Here is a 24,240-nt window from a genome sequence, read left to right on the forward strand (position 1 = left end):
TTAATGATTCATCCAATAGGAGCTGAGATACGACTGACTGGTCCAGAACCTTCTCAGTCCGCCACCCGGGAACTATAAAAGGCCAGAAGTCTCTGCCGGCCAACAGTCATCATGAACGCGAGTCGGAATCGTAGACAAGTATCAAGTCGTTGAGAATATAACAAAGAATAAGCGTTGTGTGGAGTTCAAGCACTGCTGAACTGAGCTGTGGGCCCACTTCTGATGCTTATTGTGGAAATAGCATCGAGTCTTGTGAGGAGTAGCCAGTCGTGTAGTAGTGAATCGGCAGTTGGATACAGCTAAAGCGAGAGAACAGTGGAGAATTGCAGCCGTTTGAAGAGACCGTAGAGTGGAGCTATGAAGATTCCCTCTACCGCTGAATATTATCTGGCCACTTTGTGTGCTGTGGTTATTATTGCTACTGATTACTATTTGTAGGCTACTGTGTGTTATAGTGTGCTGTTGTGTGTCCGTCTCGGCTGTACATATTTGTCGCCTTTGTAATAGTGTCTTCGTATTAAATAAAATTCGTCGTCGTTCGTTGTTGAGGCATGCTGATTGTTTTCGCACCATACACCCACTACAGTCGAACCCGGTGAATTTATAGACTTAGTAGTGGAATTGAAGTTATTTCCGTATGTTTTCCACCTAGTATTTACTTAAGAATTTTTGAAATAGGATTTCAAATATCATAGTTTATGTGTATCTTGTATCCATATTTTGTTCTATGTTGTTTACTTTCACCCAATTTTTTAAAATTTGTAATCATGATTGTCTATTTTTCTGGATAGAGAGGTTGCATTTAATGATGCAATGGCCAAAAAAAAAAATGGCAATGCTACACAATATTTTTTGAGATGTGTCATGCATAAAATTAAATGTTCAAATAACCCGAATTAACAAGAAAAAAGACTAATATTAACATGAAAATATAATAATAACAAGAAAAAAGACATATATTAATAGATTATGTTTAGTTAAAAAAATCCTGTCTATTTTGTTTTGTATAGAAATAAATACATACTGAAATTCCCTACTTTCAAAAAAATTTAATGCATATTCTAGCATTTGTTGGTTTTAAATATTTGCACGTAATAAATTATTGAATTTCATCTCTGCAGCAATATTTAAACAAACAGAACTTCCCGTTACTTATGGGTCTGTTCGAAAGAAAAACGTACTTTCTAAGATGAATACCTCTTTTTGGCAGACTAATGCTCTCTATGAAGCCATTCACTTGAAAGTATTCAATAACATGACCAGAAAGACAGACTTTACCAGAGTAAAAAACATGCCATATGGAAAGATATTTAAGATAGATTCCTCTTTTGAAAAATGGAAATTCACTTTCTTGGGCAGAAAACCGTTTAAGCCCCCGTGCTTACTTTTCGATGGAGCCACAAAATGTTCTGGAAATCTTCCAGATTCATCTATTTGTCGGACCTGGAGAGCCGATTTTTTTTCTTTCTAGGAAACGATTTAATCTTTTTTCCTTTTCTGTTGAGAAAGCAGAACCTTTAAAAACGCACAAACCAATGTTTGAAGAAAAGGGCTTCAAATGGTGTTTTTGTTTGTTCTTCAAATTTGGGCAAGACATTTTGTTCGTTCAAGAGCTGTGTTCTGGTCAAACAACGATTGTTCCTTCTCTTTTAAACTCTGATTCGAGAGGTTACAGAGTAAACTGCTGGTGTGAAAAACCGCGATTGTCGATCGAATTTTGTTTTTGTTTAGTCAAGGTCTCTGGTGAAAACGGGAGGGAAATGTAAAGCAAACTGGATTTTTTAGGTAAAATAATAAAACTAAAGAAGTTTTTAAGAAGCGCTGAATTGTAAAACGAATGGATAACTCTTTTAATCAAAACAACAATACAAATAATTATAGTAAATTGAAAATTTAATCATATTTCTCATACGCATTAATTTTTAGCAGAATGTTTGAAAATTCATATTATGATCTTTTTATGCATATTATTATTATTATACTCAAATTATAAATTTATATATTATTATTATTAGATACTTATTATTGTTACTTCTTATATATTACCATTATTAATTACTGTTTCTTTGCATTCAATTGGCTTAACATTTAAATGACCTAAGTTTCAAATTTGATACCGAACTTTTAAATCGAATTGCACACTTGCAATTTGCTTGTTTTTAATGTTTGGCTGCATGTATGTTACCATTGCATAATGATCTTACGAACAAAAGTTTAAAAAAATAAACGTCATTTGTCAAAATTGTTCAAATAATATGTCGTTTTGCTTCCCGCCGTATTGAACGAGTGTCATAATTCTTAGAAAAAGTTTAACGGAAAAAATCTTTGACGCATTTCATTTTTTTTTCGAGAAATAAAAATACTTTTGAGGTAAATGAGTATATTATTTAGTTAGTACGACAGCTTTATCAATTAGTGTGACATATTTATGGCCTTAATGTCTAAAATATCAAACTTGATACTTGATTTTTTTCGAAATAAATATATAAAGTATGTATTGTGATTTTTTAAAAATTATTTTCCGCTTTATCTGTTTGCTGCAATGGACACATTGATATTTCTTAAATTTAATTTAGAAAATCAGACTTTTAAGGGTTAATGATTTTATCATGTAACGAGCAAACCAAACCATAAAAATTTCCTAATTAAAAATATCATATTAAAAATTATCAAAATAAATGATATTATATTAAGAATAAATTAAAAATATATTTGTGAAACGGCATAACGGAAAAAATGATCTGTAAAATAAAATTATTTTTAAACGAAACATTAGGGTGTAAAATGAAAGAAATTCTGGTTTTTCAAAAGAAAACGATTAATTCATTTTTATATTTGCTTTATTTTCTTAATGCAATTTTTTATGAATTGAAAATGTAACATTTCCACCTTTTAAGTAGATACCTGTTAGACCTGCAGATTGCAATAGTTCTCATGGCAAGTTTTCTTCATTTCTTCACCAATCTTGGTCTCTAGAACCCCCAAACCACCCTTTGTTCAAAAGTTATTATATATATACACATACAAAGAGAGAGAGATGCATATAAAGCTTTCCCATGTTATCAAGAGTAATTTTGTTTGGATTTTAACTGGTTTGGAATATGTTGTTAGAAATGCAAAATTTTGGGACGAGTTCGTAAATGGGCTTCTAGTTCAAAGGGGGTGGAAATAGAGGAGTTTGGAATTATCATTTCGCTATAACATTCTTAATACTGAAGATGGGAAAATAAACCCAATTAGCCAAATTCGCTCCTCATTTGGACGAACAATTTAATTACTTTGTAATTAGTTCCAATTTTGAAATGCATTTTTATAACCGTCACATTATCTAATTCTGTCAAAGCTCGAAGAATAATAAATTTTTTCTCTCCCAATAAATTCTAGTGGGCAAACCAGCATTGACTAACTGCAGCCCAAGCAGCATTGTGAAACATATTTCTCGTGTCTTCTTCAACAAAGACCGATGAATTATCGGTTCCGCGCTTTCCTATTCTGTGTGGTTTTTTTACGGAGATGGATCGTCACAGAACACAGTACCAAGTCCACAGGCCATAAGGAAACATAAAACAACAAGTGTTCCCATAGTAACAGGAATAGCCCCAAAGTGTCTGTCGGCAAGACGGATCGCTGAGAAAGAACAGAACCGTTTGAAGCGTTGAATATTACGTGCCAGAGGGACATAATGGATTCTCCATCAAAGCATTGCTGGACAAAAGATGATGAAGATGTCTATGTTATTATTTGGCCCTTAAATACCGACAACTCGTCAACGGATTCTTTGCTGTCTTGTATTGTCTCGGGAAGAAGGGAGATTAATAGGGTTCCAGCAAATAGGGGAGGTTCTTTCACCTATTTTTATTTGCCTTCTTCCCTATGGAACTGTTACTTTGAAGTTTTTATGGTAGGCATCGAGATGTCTTGCGTGTGCAATTAACTTTCGTCCTCGGAAAATGCATGCATTTTGTACCTTTTTTTTTTTATCTTGAATATAAATACATGTAATAAATCACTTTTACTAAAAGAGGCGATACATAAATTCTTATTTTTGAAGTTAATAAAGCTACTTAAATTATTATTCATGTTAGGCGTTTTTAATTCTTCTATAATATATTCGTAAATTCGTAAAAAATAAATGGAAGTTGGATATAAATTAGAATATAATTTTTACATTTGAAAATTCGCAAACCTGACACTGCTTGTCGTCAGAAAATGCATGCATATTGTTTTTTTGTTTGTTTTTTTCATTTTGAATATTAATACATGTAGTAAATCACTTTTAATAAAAGAAACTATTCATAAATTTTTATTTTTGAAGTTAATAAAGCTATTTAAATTATTATTCATGTTAGGCATTTTTAATTCTTTCTATAATATATTCGTAAATTCCTTTGAAACTCAAAATGGATGTTAGGTATATATAAGAAGATAAACTTTACATTTTAAAACTCGCAAACCTGACACTGCTCACTGTCAGAAAATGCATGCTTTTTCTACTTTTTTCATTTTGAATATATATACATGTAATATATTTTTCACTAAAAGAAACAATTCTTTAACTCTTATTTTTGAAGTTAATGAACCTACTTATTTATGTTAGGCGCTTTAAATTCTTTCTATGATATATTCGTTAAATCATTTGGAACTCAAAATAGTATTTGGACATACATTAGGTAATCACATTTGAAAACACTCAAACCTGACACTGCTCATCGTCAGAAAAAGTATGCATTCTGTGCATTTTTTTTAAAAAATCTTGAATAAAAATACATATAATAAATCATTTTTAATAAAAGAAACAATTCTTAAATTCTTATTTTTGAAATTAATGAAGCTACTTAAATTATTATTCATGTTAGATACTTTTAATTCTTTCTATGATATATTCGTAAATTCGTTTGAAACACAAAACGAAGAAGTTAGATGTAAATTAGAAGATAATCTTTTCTTTATTTTTGGAAGCTCCCAAACCTGACCTTGCTGTATCTAATTTACATTGTGATGAATTACATTTCATGTTTTCTTCCGGGTTAAATTTTGATTGAAAAATAATAATCCGAGAAATAAAATCTTTTCTTAATTAAATTTACTAATTAATTTTACTAAATAAATTTTAATTTTTCTAAAAGAAAAACTATTTAAATTCTTATTCCTGAACCAATTATGCTGGGTGTTTTTAATTATTTCTATGATATATTCGTAAATTCGTTTGGAACTCAAAATGGAAATGAGGTATAAATTAGAAATTTTTCTTTATTTTGGAAAAATCGCAAACCTGATACTGCTGTATATAATATGCATTGTGACAAATTACATTCCTAGTCATATTTTGATTGAAAAATTATAACCCAGGATATAAAATCTTTTCTCAATTAAATTACTGATGTTTAATAAAAAAAACAGCAAAGAAAAGATTTCTAACCAGATATAAAACTTCTTTTATGCAGAGTTAATTTTTTCCTCAGATATTTGATTTTGAAACTAGATAAATATTTAATAAAAAAGCAAATTTTTAGTGATTTAAATGTATTATATATTTAATTTCCCCTTCTGCTATTTCAAGTAATTAATTGTATAGATTCTATGGTTGGACCTGATAACGTTTATTAAATAAATCAAACATTTATTGAAATATATTCTAATATTCTCATTCTAAATTCTTATTTTCTGCTTTTTAATTTTTAAAAAAATTCAAATAAGCATCATTTTTTTAGAGTATGGGGGGAGGGGGGAGAAGGCGTTTATTTTTTCTAACAACCATTTTAATTGCCAAATATAATGCCCCAGATATTTTTTTTTTTTTTTACATATGTTCGAGACTTAAATCCTAATATCTATTTCTTTTTTGCAAAAAAAGAAAGTAAATGGTACACATAAATTAAAAGATAATTTTCTGGAATTTTTTTAATGAAGTTTTGCTTTCTATATGATAACCAGTAAGAAAAAATAATGAATATGTGTGTTGTTGTCATTTTTTTTTTAATCTCGCATTGATAAGATAAAAGGTTAAGAAATAAGCGCGTACATTATGTTTATTTTGTGATAATAAATAATTCAGTTTCCGAAGCTATGCTATCCTCACGCCTTGCGTTTTAAATTAGCAAGTGTTCTCTATCAATTATTTTCCTCAGTGGTTTATTCCCCCCCCCCCTTCAACCTCTTAATTGGAATGTTTTTCTTCTCATTAATAATTTAAAATTTTTTCCTCAAAATATTTCATTTTCTATCTAATTATAAACCATGAATAAATAATAAAATAAAGCTTAAAAAAGGTTCCTGTCTATGTTTTATTTAATGTATTTTATTGTTAATACAGCAAATTATAATTTATGCTATGGTAGAATACGCGAAGTTATAAAATCAGCATTCTTTATTATGTTCTGTAAATTAAATTCATATTGTCTAATATTTAAACATTAAATAAATAATTTATATTTCAATTTTTTTCCAATCCATTTAGCAGCCTGAATTATCAAATACCGTTAATTAAAATTTATGTTATTACATTATATTCCATTTTTTGATATTCAAAAATACATTGTTCTAATTATACTAATTAAAATGGGAAGAATATTAAGCAAGAGGAATTTTTATTGTTTAATATTATGGCACTTTTTTTTGTTTGAAATGTCTTAGGATTATTTTTTTTGGAGGGGGGGGGGAGATAATACGTATTTTTTGAAAATAATATACTGTGCCAAAAAGCAATAAAGGAAAATAAAAAAAGGGCAATTCCCCTTTGAAAGTAGAAACAACCATTACAACAATGAAACCTTAGAGAATTACAAATAAACAAACAAAAAAAAAAGTTTAAAAAAATGAAAGCATATGTTGCTCAAGCTCTCCTTCCTGCTCTCCCCCCTCCCAGCCCAAAAGAAAGGACAGAAATAAAAATCAACAAAAAAAATATGAAATAGAAGGAGAAAAAAAATAAACAAGGGGAAAAAAAACCATTAAGTAGTAGAGGGAAGGAAAAAAAAAAAATCGTTCTTCGACTTTTAAGTTCTGTCGTGACGTCATCGACGAGGCAAATCACGTGACAAAAATCAGAGAACATCGGAATGCGTGGAATTTTCGGTCCCGCATAAAGGCCAGGAAAACGCGTGTCCCCGCATTATAAACAGAGTGGGCTGCAAAGTCCGTAAAAGTCAAAAAGTCCTCTGCAGAAAAATATTTAAGCGAGTCCCCCTGGAAAATTCCTGGCATAATACGACATCGGATCTTCGCTTTTCACAATTAACTTTGGAATGCCGGTTCGGGCATAGTTGTGCTTCGCGAAGACCCCTTTCCTTTTCAGTGCTGGAAGGGAAAGGAATATGATGATACAGTAGTGAAAATGATTGTTGTACTGTTTTGTCTCGAGCTGAAACGATGAAGAAACTATATCAGTCATAAAGTTTGTTAACCTCAGATGATTGCGAAGAATAGTTTAAATAACAACTGTCATCTAGAAATGGAAAGAATGTGAAGTTATCGATATGATTGGGTTTATAGTAAAAGGCAATTGAAGTTGATAGTACGTTATAGGCGATTAACTACTTTATTATTGGCAAATGATAGTAGCGTTTTTAGATGCTACTCTTTGGCAAAATAAAATAATTGTTGTGTTTTGTCTCGAGTTGAAACCATGAAGAAACTATATCAGTAATAAAGTTAACTTCAGATAGATAAGTAAAGTTAACTATCATCTAGAAATGGAAAGAATGTGAAGTTATCGATATGATTGGGTTTATAGCAAAAGGCAATTGAAGTTTATAGTACGCTATAGGCGATTAACTACTTTATTACTGGAAAATGATGATAGTGTTTCTACGCGCTATTTTCTGTTAAGTTTGACAAAATAAAAGTCAAAGCTAGATAAAGAGTGACACAATGATTGATAATAAGTGGCGCAAAACATAATGCTATTTTTTTCGCTTCTAGTCAATATTAGCGGATTAGTAAATATAATCGATGCGCAGTATACCGGATAATTCAAAAGTCTGTAAAATTCGATAACTTACAGAATTATTTACATAGACAGGTGAAAATGGACACACATGCTTGAAGTGACATGGGGTTTTATTAAATTCTCCCACCTCAAAAAAAGTGGAAAAACGGCTTTTCATATGATAACAAAAGCAATAATTAGCATAAGAATTGATTTTAAGCTTAGCTTATATTCTTTATAACAAATGCTCAACATGCTGGCCATCATTCGCTGACAATGCTTGTAGTTGAGGAACAACATTGTAAACAAAATTGTACAGTATATCTGTAGGTGTAGTGGGAAATGATCATCAGATGTTGCCTATTAGAATCCCTAATGATATTGGACGATCGCTGTAGACATGCAAATTCAGATAACCACACCATCAACATCATGCGATGAGATTTCCACGATGGTTCTAGGGTTTTTGGTAGCCCAAATTCTATAGTTGTAGGAGGTGACAGATCCTAGGAATGTGAAATAGATTTCGTCCGTCCACAGCACGTTAGACTAACAAATCGTTACTTTCCCCAATTTTTTGCCCTCTTATTTTAATTCAATAAAACCCCAGGGTATTTTAAGCATGTAAATAAATTTTTATCCTTTACCTACTTTATTCCTTGAATTATTGAATTTCCAAATGTTAACAGACTTTTGAATCACCCAGTATATACAATTTTTTTCTCCTTATCCATATGTTGTATAAAAAAGGTATAAAAATATGCTATGTTTTATTTTGTCTTAGTGGTACTTTCTCGTATAGAGGCAATGTCTGTTTATTCATTGTCACTACGCCACTGAAGTAGAAACTTTTATTAGATAGAATAAGCATTATTGGATTCGACTTATACTGAATTTTGTTCGAACTATTTGTTATAACTTTTAAATAGATTAAAAACATATATCGAACTATTGAACTGAATGTAATATAAAGGTTGTAGATATCGGCGAGCTATCATATTGAATAAGATATCGCACTATATTACAATAGGTTTTCTAATGAACTCAGATCATATTTGGATTGTCTAAGATAGTAAAAGAATAAATTTTAATGAAAGATGTTGACTTTTAATGAATGTAATTATTCCAACATTCTGTTTGTTAGCTTACTCTAAGACGTCAAACAAATGTACGAAATAAATGCACGTAAAACTTTAATTAATTTGATAAGGCGACGATTATTTTAAAAAGCGCTCATGAAAAAGAAAATAATACAAATGAATTTGGCTGGCTCAATTTTCAGCTTATAAGAGTCATGGAAGCTTTCATTGTGTTTTCAGCTTTCATTGCATGTTTGTAATGTATGAAAAAGTTTCACAATTTTGTGCTCACAGTTCTGATAAATTCAGAAATTCACTAATTGTTATCTATCTAAAGTGGTAATGGAAAAAATGAACTAATTTGTTTATCAACTATCGTGATTAAAATGCCTTTGTGAAGATTTCTTTTTATCTGATACTAATATGTTTTCAGCTTGAAAAGTTTTGCTAAATTTATTTTCCAAAAAAAAAAAAAAAAAATACAAAAAAAAAACTTTTAATATTTAATGAAAGTTTATTTAATTTTGAACATGAATTTAAAACATGATGGATAAAAACATCAGTTTCCGTTGTTATACATTTATGAGAATGTATCCTATTTCAATTAATAAAACATCAGTTCAATTAATTAAAACATCAGTTTCCATTGTTATACATTTATGATAATGTTTCCTATTTCAATTAATAAAACCTCAGTTCAATTAATAAAAACCTCAGTTTCCGTTGTTATACATTTATGATAATGTTTTCTATTTCAATTAATGAAACATCAGTTTCCGTTGTAATACATTTATAAGAATGTTTTCTATTTCAATTAATAAATTTAATCAGAAGCGTGTACAAGTATTTATTTTTAACTAATGTAATTTGACATCAGCAAATAAAATAAGATTTCCCAGCTTTAATTTTGAATAATTCTATCATGATAGTCTATAGCCTCGACATCGGAAAGTGGAAATCATAAGTTTGGGAAGAGATGCACCAAAACTCCAATATGGAAATTGTTAACTTCTTTAAAGAAAAATATTGTTTTGAAAACCGTACAGAATATGTACAGTGAAAGCAGTCAAAGCGGATGAATCTGGTGAAAGCCTTTTTTTCCAATAATATTCTGGAATACTCAAGTGATAAAATCGTTGCAAGATGCGTATAAAAGGCAATGCTTGTAGAAGTTAACAAGCAGATAGCAAATCACTAATTAAATGATAATTAATATCGCCCGAAGTCCAAAGGAGGACCAACTCGCTTTACGAATAAAATTTCAGAGATTAATATGTTTGAACGTCTCAGATATGTATAAATATTCGATATAGTATAATTTATCTTGGAATTTTCAGAAGGAATCTCCAGATTTCGGCTTCTAATAGAGATAGAACTATAATTCTTCAATTTTCCATCTTCATGCTTTTCCAATCTTCATTTTTTTCCATCAAACTTGATGCCAAATCGCAAACAATCCCCAAGCGTGTCATCAAAACTGATGATCTTTGACTTCATATCTATTAAGAATCTCTGCAAACACTTTTTTCTTACCATAAAACAAACATGGCAGTGAAATTGTATTACAGATTTATAGCAATATCTTTCTTTTGATTAGATGTTGAGGGGCTGTGGATCTCATGTACCCCACACAGTTTCTCATCTTCAAAGTGATGAGGTACAAGTGATTTACCCTAGCAACTTCAAAACGATATGTTGTTTTTTTTAAACAAAACTAACCGATACATCAACAGCAGAAATATATATTGCCAGATTAACAATAGAGTAAAATAATATTTATTATACTATGATTTTTTTTGTAATAAATATTAGGATTGATAAATAAATTCACAATCACTTTTTTAAATCGACTTCTGAATAATTCTACTAAAAGGAAAATGTATATTTTTTTAACGTTACTGAAGTTTTGCAATTTATTTAAAATGTCAATAAAATAAATGTCTACAATTTATTTTCCAAATAGTCTGATGATCTGAAGAATGTAGATCCTTGAACTAGTTTTAACTTTAAAACTAAAAGCTTTCATTTAGAAAGGGAGGAATGTTCTTGAAGTACTTAAGAATATTGCATAATTATTTAGAAAGTAAATATATTTATTTAGATTGGGAAGTTTTCTCTCTTTCTGCTGCCATTGTTTATAATAAGTTCATAAAAGTTGGAACACAGAATTCTCTCTTATTTAAATTCATAATTTCATTATTTTCGCGCCAATCAAATTTAGAATCAAAATGTTACAGATGAAATTATAGAGTACCTCAAAGTGATTATTCAACACAGTTCTTGAATTCAAATGAATGGTTTCGATATTCTGAAAAACTGATTATGCGACTGAAAGATATAACGGGAATCTAAAGAATTCTTGAAATTGACCCAAAAAACAAAATGTTTTAAATTTTACAAGTGATAGATGACTTCTAAATGGTTTTTGATATTTTAATTGATATTTGACAAACATAAGAGATTCAAAAAGATTAAAATTGCATATTAACCATGGTTTCGACATTTTGAAAATGCATGACAATATGACACAAAGATATTACATGAATCTGAAGAATTCTTAAAATTGATCTTAAAAATCAAATATATTCAATTTTAGAAGTGGCAGAGGACTTCCAAAATTTTTTAATATTTTAAATGATATTTGACCCACATAACAGATTCAACAGCATTAAAATGGCATATTAAGTATGAATTATTCAAGGCTCTACTGGGTCACTTTCCAAAACATCTGTGTCCCAAAAATTATTTTTAATGTAATTAATGAAATGTGCTTTTATTCCAAGGGTATTTTATTTCAAAGCTGGATTAAGCAAGAGAAATATTTCTTTAATAAATAATATCTGTGTTGAACGCCTAAAACATCATAAATCGAAAGGTTTCAATTGCAAATTGATTTTTAACAGTAAAGCTATCAAAACAATTATATTATAAATTGTTTCCAAGTGCTTGTATCATGTTAGGAATACCTTATTCTACAGTTAATTTCGTTGATAGATACATAGATAGGAACATTTTCTAAGAGAGATCGTGATAGACGCATATCGTGCATGACTTTTATATACTTTTGTAGGAAGTTTTGTTATATACTTTTGTAGGAAGTCATGTTTTGTAGGAAGTTTTGTTATATACTTTTGTAGAAAAGACGTGGCTAATATTGTGAATTCTGATGGCATTCCCTGTCGCTAAGCATCCGCCACCAAAACAACATCTAACTCTGTAGAATCTTTAGTTCAGCTCCAGGTTCTATGACACTTTCACCTTTTTATTGTAAAGAGCAGAATTTCAGTTTGGTGACGCAGTACTGTCATTTTAATCACAAAACGTTCGCCACCAAGCTACAATAAGCTCTGTAGGGGTGTGATGTAAGTTTTGATGGATCCTTTTAGCTTCTTAACTTCCAAGACCAGATTTTTTTTTTCAATTTCGACAATATAAACTAATATCATGAAATTTAATTAACAAATTAAATATATAATTATTGTTTTCATATTAAAACCACTTTTAAACAATTAATATTGAGATAAATTGAAATAACAAAGCATTTGTTTGAAAACCACTTTCAAAAGAATTGATTTTGGTATGTAACATATGGAAAGCAAATTTTATGATTAAAAGTATTTTTAAATAAAATTGAGAAAAATTAATTAGATTACTCTATTAAAGTATTAAAAAATATATAAATTCTCTCAAAGAAACATTGACTTGTAAATCAGTGTTCTAAAAAGAAAATGGTTATGAGATTCTTTGCATCTAAGAAACCGTGTATTTCCAACTAAAATTCTGAAGAATATTTTTTGAAATATTAAGCATTAAACGCATTGATCATAGCATATTTATAACTTTGAAAGTCCTACGAGGGGAGCATGAGAAACTTCGGGCATGGTGGTTGGTTCTCACTGCCCTGGTGGGTACAGATAAAGATGGGGTCTGGCTCCTCCCATCGATGACGGGACGTACTTTCCAAGGGAAGGGTTGTACCGTGGCCAGTGATAGCTCGTAGGACTCAGTCACAATTGACGCCAGTGTCGCTGTCCTGGTTGTCCGGTCATTCAGATTCTTCCGTGTACTTCCGGCGAGTTGGAGTAGCCAGTTTGTGGTTGTGGTTATTTCTTTGAAAGGTAAATTTTTCTTTAAAAATAACATAAATTGTAAAATCAAATCAAACTGTAAGCTGTTCGGGTTTTTACACATTAGCGATCTTACTATTAATTGCGTTTGAATTATGATTAAAAAGTGGCTTGAACTTCTCTTTAAAAAAATTACGCATGAAGGAACTAAATGATTCAAGAAACCGCTGTTCTCTCTTTAGCATGTTTCAAAAACAGTTTCAGTTAACATAAGTACAATCTGTCTGTGTCAAAGGGACTTAGCATATAAATGCCACAACATTTCCATCATGAAACTATAAACCACAAATAATAATGAATGCACAGATTTTCAGAACATAATGTATTAATTCAATGTTGATAACATGAAAATCAAACAAAAGTCGATGAAAGCTTATTAATAACTAATTCATCCGAAGCAAGACGTTGCCACGTTTAAGTACCTATGTACAGCTCAGTGTTCTAATCGAAACCATGAAAAGCCCTGCATTTCCAATCTATTTGTAGCGCAGTCTCATTTTCGGCTAACAACCTCTTAATTACTTCGATAGAGGAACCCAAGCATCTTACAGAGCGATTCTAATCTCATTGTGGGAGGGTCTGGGCCGTCTGAATACATCTAACTGCATCCTCCCCCCTCCCTCCGGCCCTCTTCTAATCGGGGTTAGACACCAATTTGCACTTCAGGGTTGCCTGAATAAGTGTCCGTTAAGCGGAAATAAAGCTCTTACTTGATGTCTTACTCGGACATTGGCTAGCTGTCCTGGAGATGGGGACGTGTGGAAAAGTAACGTCGTTAAGCGCAGAAGGTTGAATTTATTGCTTACAGTACCGTGGAGCAGGCGGATCTTTTTGATTCCATTGGTTTAAGTTGTCCACAAAAGATAATGCATCTCAGATGCTCTCTTATTTAATTTTACACACACCGTGCTTGCACCAAAAGTTTGTCAAATATTTGAAAATGGACACAAAAAATATGTGATGTATTTACTATGGTAATCTACGATTCTACGATAATTTATGGTAATATACGATATAGGAATTTTATGATGTAATAATTATGGTAACATAACAAGCAAAGACAAAAATATTTTCCCATTCTTCATTTTTTGGGGAGAGTAAAAAAAATCCAAATATTCACTCATTTGCCTAATTTTTAAAATCTAGTTAAAATGGAGAAATAAAAAAATAATACTGTACCTTCGCCGCTTACCATGAGTGTCATCCTAAAATAGTTAGCACACTCCAGTACAAAGTAAAGAGGAAGACATTAGTGTGGGAAGAGGAATGAAAAGATTGGTATATATGTCCCGACTATTAATTACTCTTGCTAGTGACTGATGGTAACATATTAAAATATGACGGTAATATAGGCCGTAATAAGACAAAACCGGCTCAGATTTGAGTAAACAATAAAGAGGAAATAACAAAAGAGAGTTGATTATAAATATCGGAGAGTCAATTATTTAAAAACACTAGGCAATGAAAACCGACAGATGTAGCAGAAAATGCATTGATGTACCATTTTGAAACTACATAAAGGTTATTTTTGTGCAGAACTTATTTTTAAACCACTTGTTGTCAAATGATAAGCAGCGCAAATGCAATTTAAGCTGTGCCAGAACTCTCTGAATTTTGTGGCATTGTTATGTGGAGAAATACTGGCGTCTTTTGTGGAGGTGCTAGAGGTGCTTGCCTCATGCCACTAAATTCTAAATGAGCTCAAATTCTATTAGGCATATATTGAAAGGTTAACGTGGTACCGGATTTATAATATTTAGAAGAGGAAAGATCTCAAAATAATTTTGGCGAATATCATAATGTCAAAATCTGTCTCTAGGGTGAAGGAGTGAGAGACAGAATTAAACAGACTAAAACAGACCGGATAAATATAAAGTTACATTTTACAATAAAATAATTTTCACATTTACAATGTATATTTACTTTATCTGGATATTTAAACTGTGGAATAAAAAGAAATCACTAAGAAATAATACATATTTTCAATTATTTTATTTCATAGTTTATCCTTGATCAAACGAGAATATAATGTAGTACAAAAAATTCAAAACATGAATGTGATGAAAAAACTATAGAATAATTTTATTCATCTAAAGGTAATTTCAAATTATTACAAAATTTAGAAATTTCAATGTACAAAATAAGATCGTATTAAGCTTTGCGCAAATTTCTCTATTTTTCTACAGAGACAAATGTAATTTGAAAGAGCACTACGCATCCAAATCTGCCAACCTGCATTTCATACCCTTTCCTAGCTTAATAAAATAAACTCGTCTGATATCATGCAGTTCTTCTGTCATTCCAGCCAGCTCGACAGATAGTATGGAAAATACAATGGGTGCTCAGAATAGGAAATGAAAAATACATTTAAATATTTGCAATTTTAATGTTTCTAACCGTTTTCCTCCGTCGTTTTATTACAGACTTATTATGTTTATCAGTTTGAAGTGCCAATCATATTTTCGAAAGTACGAAAGCAGAGATAACTGATTCTTTTTAAATCACTATTTAGATACAACATTTGCAATCAAGTTCAAATATTAAAAAAAATAAATAAATAAACACATTATCCTTATGCTAGATAACACCAGACATATTATTAATGGAAGATAATAGCACGATAAAATTTAAATCTACAAAGTAAGAGTTAAATAAGTTAACCTGCGTAAGCGAATCAAATTAATCCATGATGCATAAAAACACAAACTGATTTCTGTATAAGGAATCAGGGAGGTAAGCAGTTTGAGGATTAAAATGTTATTTTAAAATTTTTTATCATTTTTTTCTAATAAAATATTATCAATAATAATCAATGCCGGAAACACTTTTCCACTAACCGTAGGCTTTTATTTGAATCGGAGCTCTCTTCTATAAGCTCTCTGATAATTGGAAGATTGTTTGTCGCCGAGGATTTTAAAACTGCTAGTTCATGCAAATGGGAGATTTTTAGTGGTACCATGTCTCTAGCACAACACCCTCTAGACCGAAAGCTGAGGTTCTGTCATCTGACCAACGAACTAGGGTAGCGTTGATACTCAATTTTCGTATATCAGATAGAAATTGATACCGATACTCATTTGTGCTTGAAACATCCGCTAACTGATTTTTTCGCCTTCGGAAGGAAATGGGTACTCGGTATGTGTTAGTTCCGTAATTGCTGATTTTGATATGAATATGATTTCCAAACAGAATTGATGACCATATACTGGTAACTCTGATGTTGACAATGTTTTACGAGTGATAACCCAAAAGAATCAATGTTCAAAAATCAGTATCGAATACTAGACTCTCTTAGTTTGTATAAGTTAGGTATCCTTGATGTAAAGTAGGTTGATACAATATCAGCCAACCTTACAACGACTTCTTCCCATATCTGCCAAAAGTGTAACAAAATAAACAATTCTAAGGTTATTTGAAAGAGCATCAGAAGTCATATTAAATACTCTTACTTGTTATCTGTTTTGTATCCTAGATATAAAATATCAGATTGACACAATATCAACCAACCTTACAACGAACTCTTGCTCTTCTGCCAAAAGTGTAACAAAATAAACAATTCCAAAGTTATTTGAAAGAGCATCCGAAGTCATTTTTTACCACACTATGAAATGTGTTCGTTTATGATTCAATTCCTTTCACTTCCCACTTAAAGTGTACCCTTTTTATGGCACCGAAAACAATACCATCTGAACAGAAAGAGGAAAAACCATTTATCTTCATAAACACAGGCTAAAATTCACCAGAATCAAAATGATCGCGCATTAAATGGCCGGAAGATTTATTGACTTAACATAAGAGCTTTCTCTCTGAATACATTTTATTGCTCCCTTTGAAATATTTATCTGTTTGAACTGGTTCAGAAACACGAAGTTTCTTGCAGGTCATAATAAAAATTGGCACTATTAAAACATCAGCAACAAATAAAATGACGGTAGTAAAATTATGATTGCTTTATATATTTTTAAAAGAATATAAGTTATTTAAATTTCAGATTAACATTAATATTTGAAACGGCTGTCTTTGAATGAAATGAAATATGAGGTATTAAGAAAAGGTAACGTGTTATTGTTACTTTTATTCAATTTAGTAAAAATACGGGCATGGTTAAAAGATATTATTTGAAATAAATAAATAAATACACAATTAGAGATAGCTGATTAAAATGTCGATTAAAAAAGCTTCTGTCGGATATAATGAGTTTTGCGTATGTTACATTCCTTTATCTTGAAAGTAATTTGGAGTAATTTTAATGTTTTGCATTCATTTAGAGATATACAGATTTATGCTCATTTTTATGTCTTTTATTTAAATCTACAGTGTTCGTCCTTTTTGATTAAATTTGGCACACGTGATCTGTAGACAATAGGAATATTCATGCCAACTTTTCAAAGTCCGAAAGTTAATAAAAAAATATGGATCAATATAATTATTGAATTTAAAATTAATAATCGATACTTATTTTTAATTAAATATCAAGCAAGATTTTGTTTTTCAACTACATTTTCTGAAAATGTTATTTCACAAAAAGAATTTTTTTCACCGTATTAAAACACGAAGAATTACTCTTTCAACGATGTCTGTTTTATTTATTAACAACTCTTTTCCCAATTTTAATAATTTATTGATTTTAATTTGAAACATAATCTGTAATAATTTTTTTAACTGTTATTAATAAATTCAAATTTTTTTTCAATGTTCCATCAAATCAGTCAAATGCGCTTTTTTGTCAATGTTAAAATACAAAAAAAAAAAAAGTTTTCTTTAAACATTAACTCTAAAGTAGGGTTGTCACTTCCGTATATACACATTTTGATTTAATTCACTTAGTATATACACTTTCTAATTTGCTCGCATTGTAACTTTCATCAACTGATTCAGTCTTATTCATTATTTTCAGTCTTATTAAATGAAAAGTAAAATTTTAAATAAATGCATTTTGTAATAATAGTTTAAAAGTCAGGATTCAGTTCGGTTCAGTTATATTAATGTCCCGTTTTTAAAGCAACACTAGAACTATTTTGGGAGGACCTCGTATTTTTGAACCGCTGCTAGATGATGAGGACGACACTTGAGGTGGAACCCCATCTCCAAACTTCCACACCACACCAGCGGTAATACATTTGGTCCCGACGGTTTAACAGTTAGGAAAGCTGTTATTCCGAGAGAACAAATCGGTTGCAATGGCGACAAGTTTACGATAATTTTCAAAATTTGAATATTTTTATTTGAAAATTACTTTAGCAAGTACGAAAAGTGTTTGAGAAATGATTTATCTATTGTTAATTCATAAAGCGCCATTTTTTAAAACAATTTGTAAGAAGAGAAACTATTTTAATCCTCAAAAAATTTCTAATGGATTTTAAAGATTCTTTTCATTTTAGAACTGCCAATCATGTCTGAACATATGTATGTGAATACTGTTGCTAAAATATTAATCAAAAATAATTTTAAAACACTTTTATTAGTGCACTGAACAGCAGAAGTTTTTAAAATTAAGTTCTACTTTTTAATAATGAACTCCAGTATCCTCCCTTTTTCATTCAAACGTCGAAGTAAGCAATCAAAAGGATAAATTACATATCATCCAAGCTAATATTATTCGTGTCATATATTCAGAGGAATCAGTTTTCGAACATAGGATTTCCCTATATAGTGATTCACTAATGGAATGCCTTTGCAAAAATAGCAGGAAGAACAGCTATAATCTTTAAAATGATCACGTGAATTTTAAACCCCATAATCTGCTTTGAATTCAGATAAGTTCTTTTATAACTTGATCTTTTGTCTTCAAAGTGATCAATCAGATTAAGCGGATCGGCTGGACTTGACTACCCTATACGGTGAAATTTCGTTTATTTCTATAATATTAAATATGCGTGTTACATTCTTTTCATTTACATTCTTTTATGTTCCAACAATATTATATTTTTTATGTTTAGCTTCGTTGTGCAGTCAAAGAAATTGAGCATGCTATTTAGTTATCTTTTTTTTTGTGTGAATATTTTTAAAATTTGATATTGATGTGTGATTTTACAGTAAAGGATATGCATTTAATTTCTTCCATCTCATTCAATCTATTTTTATACATATTCAGTTCACTTTTCTCATTTTAATGAGATGGAATTTTGTTAATTTTTTTTCCTTACTTTCTGAAGCACTAAAAAAAGTTATAATTTTTAATAACTTGTATCTTCTTAGTAACGATACTATATTTCAAAATTTTTATTATTTTAATTATTCTTAAATTAACTATATTTTGGTTCACTACGAGTGGCGCCATCTGGAAAGAAATATAAGAATTTTTTTTTTTATATTTATAATAATGAATTATAGATCAAAGACTTTAAAATAAAAATTATTAAATTCAACAAAATTCCACTTTTCAATGAGATTATTAAAAATATTATTTTAAGAAAAGATTTTGTGAAACTTATTATTGTGTTAAAAGAACCGTGAGAACTTACATTATAAGTGATTTATGTATATATTCAGTTTTCTTATTTCATACTCTTTAACGAACTCTTAAAACATTAAGTCCTGAGAAAATTTGAACTTCCTTGGGAGAAGAAAAAAAAAAAAAAAAACTTTCTCACAAGAATAATTATCACTGTCATACCAACCATCTCTGAAATGGGGTTCAAAATAATTGAATTCAAGAACGTTATTTATTTATTTTTTCTCTTTAGAGTCAAAACAAATCCTTTAAAAGCATAAAACAAATATGCCTTATTATCTAACATCTTCACGACATTAAAAAAAATTGCGCTAATTTTCCACCATAACACTTAACAATGCAAGCGTATTATCTTAAACTTGTAGGCATCTGATGCTCCCTTACTGTAAAAAATCGCCGCAATTTTCATTTAATGCTCCAAATTACACACAGGTTAACAAAAAAATAATTTATTTACCTTGTAATTTATAATTGCAATCAAAATTATACTTGGCGGTATTCTGTTTCACTTAGAAAGTAACTATTTTTTAAGACCCACAAACGTATCCACTTAATTTCTCCCTTCCAAAAAAAAGTCGCCAAGACCACTTTTACAAAGAGAGTAAATTCAATAAACCCTTTTCACGAACTCATGCAAGAGCGTAGCTGGTTTCTTGGGCTTACGCTAATAGTTTAAGTTGAGGCATAATGCATATATTGCGTGAACTGCAACACTAAACTCGCGGTTTCGTGTAGTGCGAATTTAATGTTTGGGGTGTGTGTTTTTTAAATATGTATGTCGGAATCTACTTCTTATGTGTTTTTTTTTACTTCTTTCCCCTTCTTTTTCACTTACGAATCTGCATATGACCATTAATTCTACGCTTTCTTCTTGCTTATGTTTGAGCGTTTAAGAAAATTAACCAGACGTTTATATTTCTTTGTGTTTTTTGCTAGTGTGTGTTTATAATCGGAGAACGCCCACTACTTTTATGCCTGTAACCGCGTTTATTCATCAAAGTCTCGTTTTCTTTGAGGGGTCGTTCAATCATTTTCAGAACAATGTATCTCGATCTAGGAAGTTTTTAATGTGTTTTCATTTACTTACTGGGTGCTGATTTGGGTAACTTTCAGAAACACAAATTCAACCTCTCTTTAACGTGGTGAATTTTTTGCTGGATATGCAAATTTATTGCTGGAATGATGTGTTTTAGAAAGATTATCACCCTTTTTGCCCAGTTTTATTTCACTCCACTATTGAAATACTTTGTTGTCCAAGACCCATTTCATTGCCCATCATCTTTGATAGAAATATCAGAATATGGTGTTTTAGATGAATTGCTACAAATTTTGCATTTTAGTGGACTCTAGCCGACTTTGACGACCAACTAGATCTCCAAAAAATAGTGATTGTATTTATTATCAATTAAATATCTTACGCATGAATTCCTGCTCATGATTCCATTCAAAAAATTTAAACAATTGTTATTGATATTACAATTGTGCTGTTTTAATAGCCTTGCATTTGCTCTGATCATTGTGATCATAACCCATCATAACTTATGATTTCATTAAAAAAATTGCTCTGATCATTATGATTATAATCCATCATAGTTCACAATTCCATTCAAAAAATTTAAATAACAAATTATCATTGACATTAAAACTGCGTTATGTTAATATTCCTACACTTACAATGTTAATTGTGAACATAACTCATACTATCATAGTCCAGTACCATAACATCATAGTTCTGTTAAAAGCATAATTGTCTGATTCATCTATCTTTTAATTGTAGCCTTACTGTGACTTTTCTGTATATTCCTTATATAAACTATACTGATATTCAATAGAATATTTCTTCCTTAGATTTGAACAATTGGAGAAAATTACGGAATTAATTATTTGATAAAATAAAAAAAATTAATTTTGATGCAACAATGCAATCTATTGTTTAAAGATTATGAAAAAAAAATATTTTTGAATAAAATTCAAATTTCAGGAAAAATTTGCATGATTATTAGAATATTATTAAAATCATAATTATCTGAATCTTGAAATGGCGTAAGAACTATTTTTGGACCCACAATACTCGCGGAAGTTATGGTGAAAAAATATCAAAATTTTAATTAATAGGTATCAGAATACCGAGTTGTAAGATGGCTATTGTTATATTTGTCCCTCTTTATTCAACCTAAGTGAAGAAAATGCTAACTATCATTCCGTTTCTACATGGGTGAGAACTATGATTTTGAAAAAAAGTCAGATTACTATGCTTTAAGAAGTTATCGCTCCATGTTATTTTACGTTATATTTTTGTTCCATGTTATTGACATTAGTTTCCTTACGTGCCATGATATTAAACCTGCTGTTGGAATGCTTTATTATAAAAGTGCTGTTTCCTCCGCAATTGGATTAAAATTGTTTTATAGAAAAGATTTTTAGGAAGGCCAGCGCTATTTTTGTAGAAATAACCTATTATAGGATGTCATAAAAATTTTATGTTATAGAGATTATTATATTATTTTTTGAGATACAAAATTAGCTTATTTTATTATGCACTTCATTAATAGATTATCCTCAGTTAGGAATTCGGATAGAGTGAATGCCAATTTTCTAAAGAAGAATTTATTTACATAAATAATTTTTTTTCTTAAAATTTCTTTTATATATACACATTTTATCTTTTGCATTTATAATTTTTTCTTACTATTTCTCTTTTTCGTTTATTTCATCTACAAAGGTTCTTATTACAATTAAGGATTCTTTTCTTTTAGACTGTACAGGAATATTCCAGAAATGTCAGTTTTTTTTTTTTGTTGTTGTTTTTTTTTTCCTCATTTGACTTTTTACAGCATTTTAAGAAAATTTTCCCCAAAAAATTAAAGGAAATAATTACTCATACATGTCAAATACATACCATGATAAGCTGTTAAAAAGAACAGCACAGTCAAACTATTCGTTCTAGATTGTACTAGTTCGGAAATTTACTGTTTATTTTTACTTTATTTCTCGCGAATTATTAAAATATTCACATGGAATGCTGAAATTTTTTGTTGTTTAGTTATACTGACAAATATTGTTTATGCGGATTTGAAAGATTCACATAAACAATGTGCGAAATTCTTTAACAAGTATTTCCTTTCTGCCAAGAATTAATTGATTGATGATATTAACATGAATGGCCAAAATCAAAATCGGTTTCAAAGGATCTACGTAAAACTTTTTTTCACAAATACGTCATAAAATAAAATTGATTATTCCATTCCATTAATATTTTGTCTGACGAAATAATTTTTTAAAATATTGTCCTATGTAAATATGTATTTAAAAAAACCTAAGAATGCGATTAAAAGTATATAGTATTATTTTTATTATCTGTAAAATTATATTTTATGAATAAAAGCGATAACATGATAAAAATCAAGTATTTTCAATTTCCATAACTAAATATCCATAATTTCGACAATATCACACACACACACATATATACTAAGTTGTCAGAATAAGGAATTCATATCAACTTTAAAAACAGAACAGATAAAATGTATTCAAATTTCATATTAGTCATCGGTACTTGACTATAATTAAAATACCGTAATATATTGCCAATTCCCAATTCTCCCTCGTGTAGATTTTAAACAGATTGTTGATTTAACTGAACTAATTAAAAAATTGATTTATTTTCGGAATAAACCTTAAAACAAGCACATATTATCAGTATTTAGTTGTCCTTTAGTATCGCTATTTTGACTTTCCACCAACCAATTCTGATTTTTTTCTAGTACATGAAAAGAGATTAGGGATAAAATATATTACAAGCTGTTTCACAATGACAGATGACCTTCAGAATATGGTTTAACCTCTAACTTTCGCTCAAAGTCAGACGAAGATTCATTTAGAGGTCTGATAAAGATAAAAAATAAAACTACTGTAAAAAAAGGACAAGAAAGCAATGCACTGAAGGAAATGGACTCTGAAATTAAGATGAAGGTTACGGGTGCCACTTTCCATGAAAGGGGACATCAGGCGGTATGAAAAGTTCCAGAACCCCACCAGTTATCTGCTCTCTGCGAACCACTTGTAACGAATCTTTCTTTAATTCTATCTTCCTTTTCTCAAGATGAGGAACAGTGAAGGCACGAACATAAATCGTGTTCGGTACTCGCAGAATAAGGTGGTTTATCATCGTTTTTTAATTAAAGTTGGGACGTGTTGTTATTCACTCGGATTGCACATGTAAGACTGGTAAGGTAGACATATAATAAATCTTTTCTGCGAGAGTGTTGTCGGAAGCGATGAACAAGCAACAATTAAATTGCGACTTGTTGAAATCATATCTAGCCCACGCGTTTTGTTTCGTTATGAATTGGTATCTCCTTTATATTAAAACTAGGTAGATTTCCCCAAGAGATGTTCACAATATTATACTCCCAATTCCTTCATCGGCGACTTAACGATACACTTTATTGAAATGTATTATATTTCAGCCCAAATCTTTAGCCTCCATAATAATTATCTTTTTAAGCAGCATCACTAAAGTGTATGAGATACTTTTAGTAATTTTTACTTTTTCGAGAAGAAGCATTGCATTGTCAATAAATTGAAAATTGAATTTGATGAAACAACACATTTCAGAGCCCAAAGCATATTTTTGGCATTTAACTTATATAT

This window comes from Argiope bruennichi, chromosome 9 (genome assembly GCF_947563725.1).
Source record: "Argiope bruennichi chromosome 9, qqArgBrue1.1, whole genome shotgun sequence".
In the NCBI taxonomy this organism is placed as follows: domain Eukaryota; kingdom Metazoa; phylum Arthropoda; class Arachnida; order Araneae; family Araneidae; genus Argiope; species Argiope bruennichi.